The sequence below is a fragment of the Arvicola amphibius genome, chromosome 2, assembly GCF_903992535.2.
Source record: "Arvicola amphibius chromosome 2, mArvAmp1.2, whole genome shotgun sequence".
In the NCBI taxonomy this organism is placed as follows: domain Eukaryota; kingdom Metazoa; phylum Chordata; class Mammalia; order Rodentia; family Cricetidae; genus Arvicola; species Arvicola amphibius.
The window spans coordinates 110,405,856-110,418,416 of NC_052048.2; positions in this window are offsets into that span (position 1 = coordinate 110,405,856).

The following is a 12,561-nucleotide window of genomic DNA, read 5'->3' on the forward strand; positions in this document are numbered from 1 at the left end:
GCTACAATTCACAGACCCAGAGAGGCTTAAGTGATGACACCTGAATTTCCCTGGGAAGAAAAAATAGAATGGATATTGAGAGTAGATTGGGGGCAAGTGGTGACAGAAGCAGAAAGGGTCAGTTGTGGGTGATAGAAGGAGAGAGTACTGGAAGAGACAACTGGAACTGGGCATCTCAGGGACAAGCTAGAAACCTAATGCGATGGAAACTCCTAGGGATCTATTAAGCTGACCCTACCTAAGACTCCTATCAATGGGTGATACAAAGCTAAACTGGCTATCTTGTGTAACCAGACAAGACTTCCAATGGAGCTGTTGGAACACAAACCGAACCACAAAACCTTTGTCCTACAATTTGTACTGCTTGCAAGTTGTGCTGGGGTAAAGGGGACAAAGTGAACAGCCAATGATTGGTCCAGCTTGAGACCCAAGCCAGGAGACAAAGCCCACCCCTGACAGTGTCTGGAGGGCCAGGACCCAGAGATTTGTTAGCTCAGAGACCGAGGTTGGAACCAAACATGACAGTCAAAAATAATTTTTAAAAGAAAAGAGAACTGAAAAAAGTCAATGAAATTATTCCCATTGGTATTTTGCTATTCTCATAGACAGTAGCCTAGACTATTCATCATCAGAAAGGCTTCATCTAGCAGCTGATGGGAACAGATGCAAAGATGCACGACCAAACATTAAACGGAACTTGGGGAATCGTGAAAGAGATCAATGAAACTAGGAGCCAGATGGAACAAGAACACCACAAGAAAACCCACAGAACCAACTGAGCTGGGCCTATAGAGGCTCACAGAGTCTAAACTAAAAATCAGGGAGCCTACATGGGTCTTACCTATATGTTACTGTTCTGTAGTGTGATGTTCTTGTGTGATTCCCAACAATAGGAGTGCGGTCTTTTGGAACCCCTTTCCTCCACTTGGCTGCCTTGTCAAGCCTTGGTAGGAGAGGCTGTGCCTGGTCTTAGTGCAACTTAGTATGCTATGTTTTGTTGCTATCCCTGGGAACCCCATCATTTTCTGAAGGGAAACAGAGGAATAGTAGAAGGGACCTGGGAAGGGAGAAGAAAGGGGAAACTGCTCAGGAAGTAATATGTAAGAAAAGATAAAATTTTTAAAAATTCAAAATAAGGGGTCATCTCAGATTTTTAGTTTATATGGGAAGGACTTATATCTGTCTGCATTACCTTAGCTTAAATCACAGTAAATGTTCATAAAATAGTAATTTCTATCATATCATAATCCTTATTAAATATTCCACAGACATGTCACTGCCCAAAAGGCATAATTTCAAAATATGTCACATATTATACTTTGTCTTTTCCCTTGAGTCTTTAACTAATGTGTGGGTTGCTAAGAGTTTGGAAATCAAGCTCCTAATGGCAGAAATGATCTCATAACTCTTGTTCTGAGATACCATGTGAGATTTTATTTCTTAAGTAGCAATGACATTTTTATTTCAGTCACATACTATATGATAGAGTTAGAATGTTTATCATGAGCTGACAACAAGGTATTTCACATTTGTTTGCATACATCTCAAAATTCATATTAAAAATTTATGTTGCAATGTAATTTATTGTGATTTGAGTGATTATTTTTCTTTTCCTGTAAAGACCATGGTTGCCCTACTATTATAACTCTCTCCCACTCCTCCAGTTGCATTTCGATAGGCATCATCCTGTCACAGGGCAGACACCTAGATGCTTATTAATTCCAGTCAGTGTATTGTTCCCCTCATGTAACAGACTGTAACATTGCTAAGTCAGTCTGGTTAACACTGACTTCAGTGACATTTCATTTGACATTACAGTACCTTCTCTTGCTACTCTGCCAGTTATCATTATCCTTTGTTTATGGTACTTCTCTTGTTTTTTCTCAATGTGGTGGAGCTCATAGAGGAGCACACTAAAGTAATTTGGCAAGCAAGATTATTTCTGGCATTGTGTGAAATGTGGTGTCAGCATGCAACAACTCAGCTCATTTCTGTTTCATAATTCAATTACTGCAAAATAAAGGTTAAAAACTGTAAGTATTTGCTTAATCTTTATAAGACTAGTGAATGCTTCCTAATATTTGGGCAGATATATATGGCTCAGAATGTATATTCAGCTGACTTATCAGACTTCAAAAAAACAATCAGAAATTTTTCAGCATCTCTAATCATTTTACAAACAAACCATAATTTACTGGTATAGAAGATCAAAGATGCTTTGATGAATGATCAAGAGAACTAAAGTAGAGAAAGAAAATTGCCAATTCTTGAGACCACAACAAATAAGCAATATTTAGTTTCTTTTTTCCTTTCATTAAATTTTCATGTGCTTGTGTGTGAGTCTTTGTGTGTACATTTAAAAATATATGTGTGTCTACATATTTTGTGTGAAATGAAGAAAAGTGAGAATGGAAACACATACATGCTCTGAAGCACACATGGAGGTCTGAGAACAATTTCTGATAATGGTTCTTCTCTTCCCCTTTGAGACAGAATTTTGCTTTGTTTTCTTTTGTTTTGCCTGGTTTTTCCTTATGTATATGCCGGACTAGCTGATCTAAAAGCTTCTGGAGACTTCCCTGTTCCTATCTCTAATCTATAGTATAATTAAGGAGATCCACAAGAGTCAGTAATAAAGGATAACAAATGTTTATTAAGGAATAGTCACAATAAGAAACCTACTTAATTTCTCTCTGCTCTGTTGGTGCTGGGAGCTGCAAACTGAACTCCAACCACTAACCAAGCAAAAGGGTAAAAAAGAGATGAACGTACTTCCTGTCTGTACTTATAATACCTCAGGCCATGCCCTAATGGGCTGGTATCCAAAAGGCTATTGTCTGAGAGAATTCCCACAACACCTCCCCTTTTTATCTAAATAAGAGGGTTCTAAGCCTAAAGCAAAAGTATATACAATAAGAACAGATATACACAATAATAGAACATCAAGCAAGCAATAGCTCTCTTATTCTGGGGAGTCTAAATCTTATATCAAAATATCATAGGTAAGTTATGAAAGGCAAGTAGCTATGACTATTTAGTCTTTAACTCTATGAAAGACCTGAGAAGAAAAATAGTATTATGTGAATAAGCAGGAAGTGCAAGAAAGCAACATACAAATGATGCATGAAATTACATAGACAACTGGCAACCTGGGAAATCTCCCAAAGTCTCATTTGGGGACAACGGTGTTGGCTAAAGCCTCAAGTATCTCATCACCATTTACAGAGGCAGGTAAATTCGAAAGACTGTCCTACTTTGTCTTGGCATGATTCAGCAGTCATTTTTACTTGTATCTTGTCCATTTTGCACAGCGTGCATGATGTTTGCCAGTTTTGCCAAGAAGAAAACAAGCTCCAAGTGAGATGTCTTTGGAGTCCAAAGATTTTTCAAAAATAGATTGGTGCTGCCATTAGCAGTTGTGTCACACATCAACAGAATCTAGAATTATTTAAATGTCATATTCTACAGTTCTTTGAAGTATTTGAAGATTTCTTATTTATGCAGAATACAATGTCTGTGAATATAGAGAGCTTGATTAGTCTAACTACATGTACAACGAACATGGGTGACTATTAACTTGTAATTCTTGACATCTATATAGCTTAAAGACTAATACTGCACATTATAAAAATAAACAATTTTTAAACAGATATGCAGCAAATGAGGAAAATGACCCAAAAATGTAAACAATGTGTATAAGTATCTTTATCAGAGGTAGAAATGTATCGTGCAATTTGATAAATATATCCTAAAATGGCATCAATATATAAAATATCTTAAGCAGTGTTAGGAACGTGCAACATGACAGTAACTTTCATAGGTAAACATATATTGCAAACAGAAATAGAAGCATATTCAGTAAAGCAAATATAATTTGAATTTGTATCAATATACAAATTATCTTAGACAGGAATACAAAAATAATTTTACATATGTAACAATCTATACCAATTTAAATTCCCTTTTTTTCCTTAAAAGAGATACCTGAGGCTACTTCATTTCTACCCCTAACCCTACACAGTTTACAACCAACCCCTAGAGATGACAATTGTCCCTAACCCTGAGGACAAACTCTGCTGGGAGAGTGGATATAAATTTTTAGAATTACTTTTAGCTGCCATGACAGTGATGTTATTTCTACAGGATCCTATAAAAATTAAAATGATGATTAAGTCTCAAGATTACTATCTGTTACAATTGTAGATAATTTTTTAAGTAGGTGGTAGGTTTTTGTTGATGTTCTTATTTGAAGTTCTGGTCAGAATATAGTAAAAATGTACAACATCTCAATTAGCCAAGTTGGAATTATCTTGAGCAGTTTGTAACCCAAAACAAATCTTAGAGTGGTACAATCAACTCAGTGGCATTATATGAACCAGGTAGAATCATAGTCGTCGAGTCCCATCTTCTTCCTGGAGACTTCAGAGGTTACTGTAGGAAAATATATTGTGAAAAACTTAAATATTAACTATATCAAAATGGAAAGTGTGTATTTTGATAGATTTATTCAAAGAAAGGTACCATACAGGTATGGGGAGAAGCAGAATTTTGAAAACAAAGTTTTATTAATCTTAGTCCCTAGGTTTTCATCATCCTTCTTTTCTACACCAGTTGGCTCTGCTGATATGAGACAGAAACTCTGAATTTTTCTTTTAACAACATGTTTGGATTTAGAGAAGGAGAGCCACAACTCAACTTGAAAGTCAGTTTTAATTTTTCTCCACAAACCCTAAAATACTTTACCCAACAAAGAACAGAAAGCACTTTGGAGAAAACTATGCCAGAAGTCCCAAAATGATAGTTTATATATGCCGATTTTCATTTTAAAAGGGTAGGTTATAAATGGTTCATAGTCACAGTCAATTTGACAAAAATTAAGGGGTTATGATATAGAGATAAAATTTCACAGTAGTATGTCTATTGGTACAAATTTAAGGTTGATTTTGTTATACTGTATATGTGTGTGTGTGTATTTTTACTCTTATTTAAAGTATTATGTTTACACACCTCATTTAAAAATATAATGTATAATTAAGAAATACAGGTTAATAGATAGTGATTTATAATAATTAAATTATTAGTCATCTTCGTTACATTTTCTAGATATACAGAGGTATATTTCCATAGATAGATAATATTAAACACTTCACAGCCCTACAGAATATGGAATTTAAAAGCTTCTTAGAAGACTTTTTTTTAACAGTGAGACATGTCAGCTTCTGGCAGCACCAATTACTTCAGAGAAGTTGATAGGCATTAAAAACAACTGGTTATGGAATTGTCTTCAATATAACAAGACTGTAACAGGAAGGACAGCAATGTGGTCGACTATATCCATGTAAAACCTGAGAAAGCTTGAAAAGTAATTTTGGACAAAAAAAACCTACAGTGTTTTGCTGTTTTGCTGTGTTCTGGCAGCATGCCACAGTTCCTTTGAGAGAGGTTTTCCTGTCTCAGCCATAGCAAAAGAAAAAAAGCTGCCCAGTTTTAAAATGGCGGCTTTCTAGGCTAGGCTGCTAGTGTGACCTCTGGCTCTCACAGGAGACAAAGCATTTGGATGGCGTTTGTGAGAAAAGTGCTACTGCTTTCTTGATGGCAAAGTAAACTAGCAGAGTGCCTGAAAGTGGGGTGGTATGCTCAGCTCAGAGGCACAAGTGTCACATTCTGGAATGGGAAGGGCAGAGCAAGTTCTGAGTTACCATATTTGACCTAAGAATGGTACAGCTTAAGTTTTAAGAAGTGTATAGCATTTTAAAAAGCACTCATGGACAGAAAATAATTATAGATATGCAATAAAGACAAAGCCAGATAAAAGAGACTTGTAAATGGGTAATAGTATTGGATAAATATATGTAGGCTTGGAAGAGAGAAGAAAAAGAGTATAGAGAGTCATGAAATAAAGTTAATGCTTTTTATAAAAGAAGGGGTCTTTAAAGAGACAGAATACAGACAGTCATAGATTAAAAGGAGTAAAGAAAAATATCCTATGTAAAAATGAAAAATTCACAGAGTCTGGACTATGTGTATTATTGTGTTTTTTTGAATGTTTTGACTATAAAGGAGCTAAGTACAGAGAGACATTTCATTGTATGGGCTAAACCAGAATATATATTATATAGGTATCTTGACTTCAGAATTTGGGTCTAAGGATATGACACTTTAGAAAAGAGGTTCTTCTTTTGTTTTCACAGAAGATGAGAACCTGTGGATTGCTTCAAAATCAATATGTTTTTATAGACCACATTCCCCTGAAAGGTTGACATGAACACCCTCAAAATCTTACTTTGCTCAACTGCTGACTGAGATGAACCTAGATCACAGGATACACCATGAAAAACCTGATTAACAGTGCCCACAAAGAGCAGGAAGCAGTATGGACAAAACTATGACCATATTCGCAAATATTGTTTATAAATGTTCTTTTACATTTCAATGGTGATATCATATAGATATGAATAATTTGCACTGGTATGGATCTTGGTTTATTGATACAAATTTGAGATCAATTTTGTTTTATATATATATATATATATATATATATATATATATATATATATATTTCTGATCTTGATTAAGGTATCATGTTTGTGTAGCTCATTTAAAAATATAATGTATAATTAAGAAATATAAGTTAGTAGATACTCATCTATAATAGTCAAGCTTGTAGTCATGTTAGATTCTCTAGATGTATAGAGATAGTTTTCTTTAGTTATAATAAAAGATAAAGTAAATAGAAATATTGTAACTGTAATTTTTGCTTGAAACTTTTTTGTTATATGCAGTTTTGCTATGTTAAAGTTAAAGCCTTCCTTTTTGTTTAAACAGAAAATGGAAAATGGTGTAGGAAGTCCTTCTGTTTTTGTGTTGCTTTCATTGGTTAATAAAGAAGCTGCTTTAGGCCTTTTGATGGGGCAGAACTTAAGTAGGCAGGGAGAAAGAAGGGCAGAGTCAGAGAGACACCATGGATTCGCCAGAGACAGACACTGGGAATTTTACCTGGTAAGCCACTGCCATATGGTCGGTGATGTACAGGTTCATAGAAATGGGTTAAATTAATAAAAGAGTTAGCCAATAATAAGTTAGAGTTAATGGGCAAAGAATTGATTTAATTAATACAGTTTCTGTGTGGTTATTTTGGATGTAAACTAGCCGGGTGGCCAGGAACCAACAAGCGGTCCTTCCTGTTACATGAGACTATCCATTTGGGGAAAAATTACTCATGCCTAGACTTGATGGTGTGTTGTATAAACTGAACATGTAGGACCCACAGAAAAAATGACTTCTAAACTTGCCAGAAGAAGGTGAGTCAGTCCTTCAGGGTTCCTGCTTCATGAAAGTCTGCTAGACATTTGTAGAACACAGAAAAAAATGACTAACAAACTGTCAATATAGGTGAAACACTCTTTTTTTTTTTTTTTTTTTTTTTTTTGGTTTTTCGAGACAGGGTTTCTCTGCGGTTTTGGAGCCTGTCCTGGAACTAGCTCTTGTAGACCAGGCTGGTCTCGAACTCACAGAGATCCGCCTGCCTCTACCTGCCGAGTGCTGGGATTAAAGGCGTGCGCCACCACCGCCCGGCTGAAACACTCTTCTGAATTTCCTGTTTCATGAAAAAAAAAAATCTGCCAAATATTATGGGCCTATCAACTAAAGATTAATTCCACATTGTTACAGAAAAACTTTGGGTGACTATCCAGGCAGCAAGATGTCTAGAGTTTTGGAAGTTACTTAAAATGCACTTCTTGCTTACTTAGATAATATATCCTCTGGAGTCTTTGATGGATGTAAATATCTGAAGACAGATATTTATAGTTACAGTTTTTCTTAGTTACGATAAAAAAGATAAAACTTTAGACTCATAAAAAAGGTTGATGATGGAATATTTTCATTAATTTTGCCAGATACAAATAGACTAAATATTGTACCTATATTTCTTGCTTAATACCTATTTTGTTATATGTAGTTTTTACTCTACTAAAGTTAAAATGTTCTTTTATGTTTAGACAGAAAAGGGGAAATGATATAAGATTCCCCTCCCTATGTTGTGAATTTGTTTTATCACCACTGGTTAATAAAGAAGATGCTTTGACCTATGGAATAAAAGAATATAGTTAGGCAGAAAAACTAAACATTGTAGGGAGAAAGAAGGCAGAATCAGGCAAACATCATATAACTGTCTAAGAAGCAGGATGTGAAGTAACAAACTATGAGCCAAGTGGTAAAATACAGAATAGTAGAAATGGGTCAATTTAAGATGTAAGAGGTACCTAGGAATACACCTGAGCCAAACAGTATTCTAACTGATACAGTTTTTATGTGATTATTTGTATTTAAGGGGTAGGAAACAAAAGTGAAGTCTCCATTTACACTTACCCTCTCATAGGAATGCTGGGATGGCAGACACATGTAGTTTTACAACTGACTTTACATGGGCTTGGAGGATTCAATGACAGTTCCTCATACTCTGTTGACCAGGATTTATTTTATCCATTGAGTTGTGACCATATCCTATCTTCCTTCCTTCATTTCTTTCTTCTCTGCTAATTCCTTTCTCTATTCTTCCTTCCTTCGTTTCTTCTTTCCTTCATTGCTTTCTCTCTCTCTCTCTCTCTCTCTCTCTCTCTCTCTCTCTCTCTCTCTCTCTCTCTCTCTCTCTCTCTCTTTCTGCATCTTGGGGCTACAGAAATAGGATTAAGACCACTTACTACTCTTCAGAGGGCCTAAATTTACTTTCCAGCACTCACATAAAAGCTATCAATGATGTATAACTCCAGTTCGAAACAAAACAATTCCCTCTCTAGCTACTACCATTGGTACTGCAAACACATGGTACTCATATAGGCAAACAGGCGTTACACATACATGTAAATAAAAACAAAATTTACCAAGACTATGATGAAGCTATTTTTATATGTATGAGTATTTTTTCTTTTTAAAATTTATTTATTTTTTCTTATTAAAAAATTTCCGCCTCCTCCATGCCTCCCATTTTCCTCCCCCTCCCCCAATCCCCTCCCCTTCCCTTTCCAGTCCAAAGAACAGTCAGGGTTCCCTGCCCTGTAGGAAGTCCAAGGTCCTCCCCCCTCCATCCAGGTCCTTGGCATTTCAGCAGCCCTCATTGTCTGCCATGTTCAGAGAGTCTGGTTTGATCCTATGCTTTTTCAGTCCCAGTCCAGCTGGCCTTGGTGAGCTCCCATTAGATCAGCCCCGCAATCTTAGTGGGTGGGTGCACCCCTCCCAGTCCTGATTTCCTTGCTCATGTTCTCCTTCCTTCTGCTCCTCATTTGGACCTTGGGAGCTCAGTCCAGTGCTCCAATGTGGGTCTCTGTCTCTATCTCCATCCATTGCCAGATGAAGGTTCTAGGGTGATATGCAAGATATTCATCAGTATGGCTATAGGATAGGGCCATTTCAAGCTACCTCTTCTAAGCTGTCCAAGGAACTAGCTGAGCCATTTATTAAGCCCTTGTTTCTTTGACTACTTATTTATTTGTTTGTTTTATGTATTATAAAGTATTTTTATTTTTCCTTATTTCTTATAGTTTTACATCATTAAAAATTAGATAAAATAAAATGACACCAATTCCCCACACACACACTTCTTTTCCTCCCTCCAACTTCTTCCATATCCCTCTGCCAAATTCCTCTCAAACTGATGGCCTCTGTTTTATTAATACTGGGACTAAATATATAAATACAATCTACTTAATCTGTTTAGTGTGGCACATGACTATATGATTTCATGCCTGGACACTTTTTTCTTTTTTAAATTTTTTATTTTTTTTTTAATTTTTTAATTAAATTTTCCATCTCCTCCCCTCCTCCCACTTCCCTTCCCTCTCCTCCACCCACAACCCCACTCCCTCCCTCTCCGGCCAAAGAGCAGTCTGGGTTCCCTACCCTATGGAAATTCCAAGGTCCTCCCAACTCCCCCCAGGTCCAAGAAGGTGAGCATCCAAACTGACAAGGCTCCCACAGAGCCCGTCCATGCAGTAGGATCAAAGCCCAGCGCCATTGTCCTTGGCTTCTCAGTCAACCTCCACCATCAGCCACATTCAGAGTCAGGTTTGACCACATGCTTCATCAGTCCAGTTCAAACTGGCCTTGGTGATCTCCCATTAGATCTGTCCCACCATCTCAGTGGGTGAATGCACCCCTCATGGTCCTGACTTTCTTGCTCATGTTCTCCCTCCTTCTGCTCCCCATTAGGACCTTGGGAGCTCAGTCCGGTGCTCCAATGTGGGTCTCTGTCTCTATCTCCATCCATCACCAGATGAAGGGTCTATGGTAATATGCAAGATAATCATCAGTGTGGCTATAGGACAAGGCTAGTTCAGGCAACCTTTCCTCTGCTGCCCAAGGAACAAGCTGGAGACATCTCCTTAGATACCTGGGAACCCCTCTAGAGTCCAGACTCTTGCCAACCCTAAAATGGCTCCCGTAATTAAAATATATAATTCCCTGCTCCCCCAACCACCCTTCCTCTATCCCAACCAATCCATTCCCTCAAGCTCTCCCATTCCTCTCCTTCTCCCTTCTCTCCCCGCATCTCCCTTTATCCCCACCTCACCCCCACCCCCGTACTCCCAACCCCTGCCCGGCAATTTTGTCCATTTCCAATATGCAGGATGATAACAATGTTTTTCTTTGGGTTCACCTTCTTATTTAGCTTCTCTAGGATCACGAATTATAAGCTCTATGTCCTTTATTTATGGCCAGAATCCACTTATGAGTGAGTACATACCATATTCTTCTTTTTGGGTCTGAGTTACCTCACTCAGTAAAGTGTTTTCTATTTCCATCCATTTGCATGCAAAATTCAAGATGTCATGGTTTTTTACCACTGAGTAGAAATCTAAAGGGTATATGTGCCACATCTTCTGTATCCATTCTTCTATTGAGGAGTACCTAGGTTGTTTCCAGGTTACAAATAGTGCTGCTATGAACATAGTTGAACAAATGCTTTTGTAGTATGATTGGGCATCTCTTGGGGAATCGGTGGATCCTGAGGTAGGTTGAATCTCAGTTTTCTGAGAAACTGCCACACTGATTTCCAAAGTGGTTGTACAAATTTGTATTCCCATCAACAATGGATGAATGTTCCCCTTACTCCACATCCTCTCCAGCATAGGCTATCATTGGTGTTTTTGATTTTATCCACTCTGACAGGTGTAAGATGGTATCTTAGAGTTGTTTTGATTTGCATGTCCCTAATCACTAAAGAGGTTGAGCATGACCTTAAGTGTCTTTTGGCCATTCAGACTTCTTCTGTTGAGAATTTTCTGTTCAGTTCAATGCCCCATTTTTTAACTGGGTTAATTAGCATTTTAAATTCTAATTTCTTGAGTTCTTTATATATTTTGGAGATCAGACCTTTGTCTGATGTGGGGTTGGTGAAGATCTTCTCCCAGTCAGTAGGTTTCCTTTTTGTCTTAATGACTGCATCCTTTGCTTGACAGAAGCTTCTCAGTTTCAGGAGGTCCCATTTATTCATTGTTGCTCTTATTGTCTGTGCTACTGGGGTTCTACGTAGGAAGTGGTCTCCTATGCCCATGTGTGGTAGACTACTTCCCACTTTCTCTTCTAGCAGATTCAGAGTGGTCAGATTAATATTGAGATCTTTAACCCATTTTGACTTGAGTTTTGTGCATGGTGATAGAAATGGATCTACTTTCATTCTTCTACAGGTTGACATCCAGTTATGACAGCACCATTTGTTAAAGATACTTTTTTCTTCCATTGTATACTTTTAGCTCCCTTGTTGAAAATCAGGTGTGCATAGGTTTGTGGATTAATATCTGGGTCTTCTATTCAATTCCATTGGTCAATGTCCCTGTTTTTGTGCCAATACTAAGGTGTTTTCATTACTGTAGCTCTGTAAGGGAGTGTGAAGTCAGGAATAGTAATGCCTCCGGAAGTATTTCTATTGTATAGGATTGTTTTGGCTACCCTGGGTTGTTTTGTTTTTCCATATAAAGTTGATTACTGTTCTCTCAAGGTCAGTGAAGAATTTTGATGGTGATTGCATTGAATCTATGGATTGCTTTTGGTAGAATTGCCATTTTTACTATGTTGACCCTCCCAATCCAAGAGCAAGGGAAATTCTTCCATTTTCTGATATCCTCTAAAATTTATTTCTTCAAAGACTTAAAGTTCTTGTCAAATAGATCTTTCACTTCCTTGGTTAGAGTTACCCCAAGATACTTTATACTATTTGTGGCTATCGTGAAAGGTGATGTTTCTCTGATTTCTCTCTCTGTTTCTTTATCCTTTGTGTATAGGAGGGCAACTGATTTTTTGGAGTTGATCTTGTATCCTGCCACAATGCTAAAGGTGTTTATCAGCTGTAGGACTTCTTTGGTAGAGTTTTTGGGGTCATTTATGTACACTATCATGTCATCTGCGAATAACCAAAGTTTGACTTCTTCCTTTTCATTTCGAATCCCCTTGATTTCTTTATGCTGTCTTATTGCTATTGCTAGAACTTCAAGCACTATATTGAAGAGGTATGGAGAGAGTGGACATCCTTGTCTTGTTCCTGATTGTAGTGGGATAGTTTTGAGA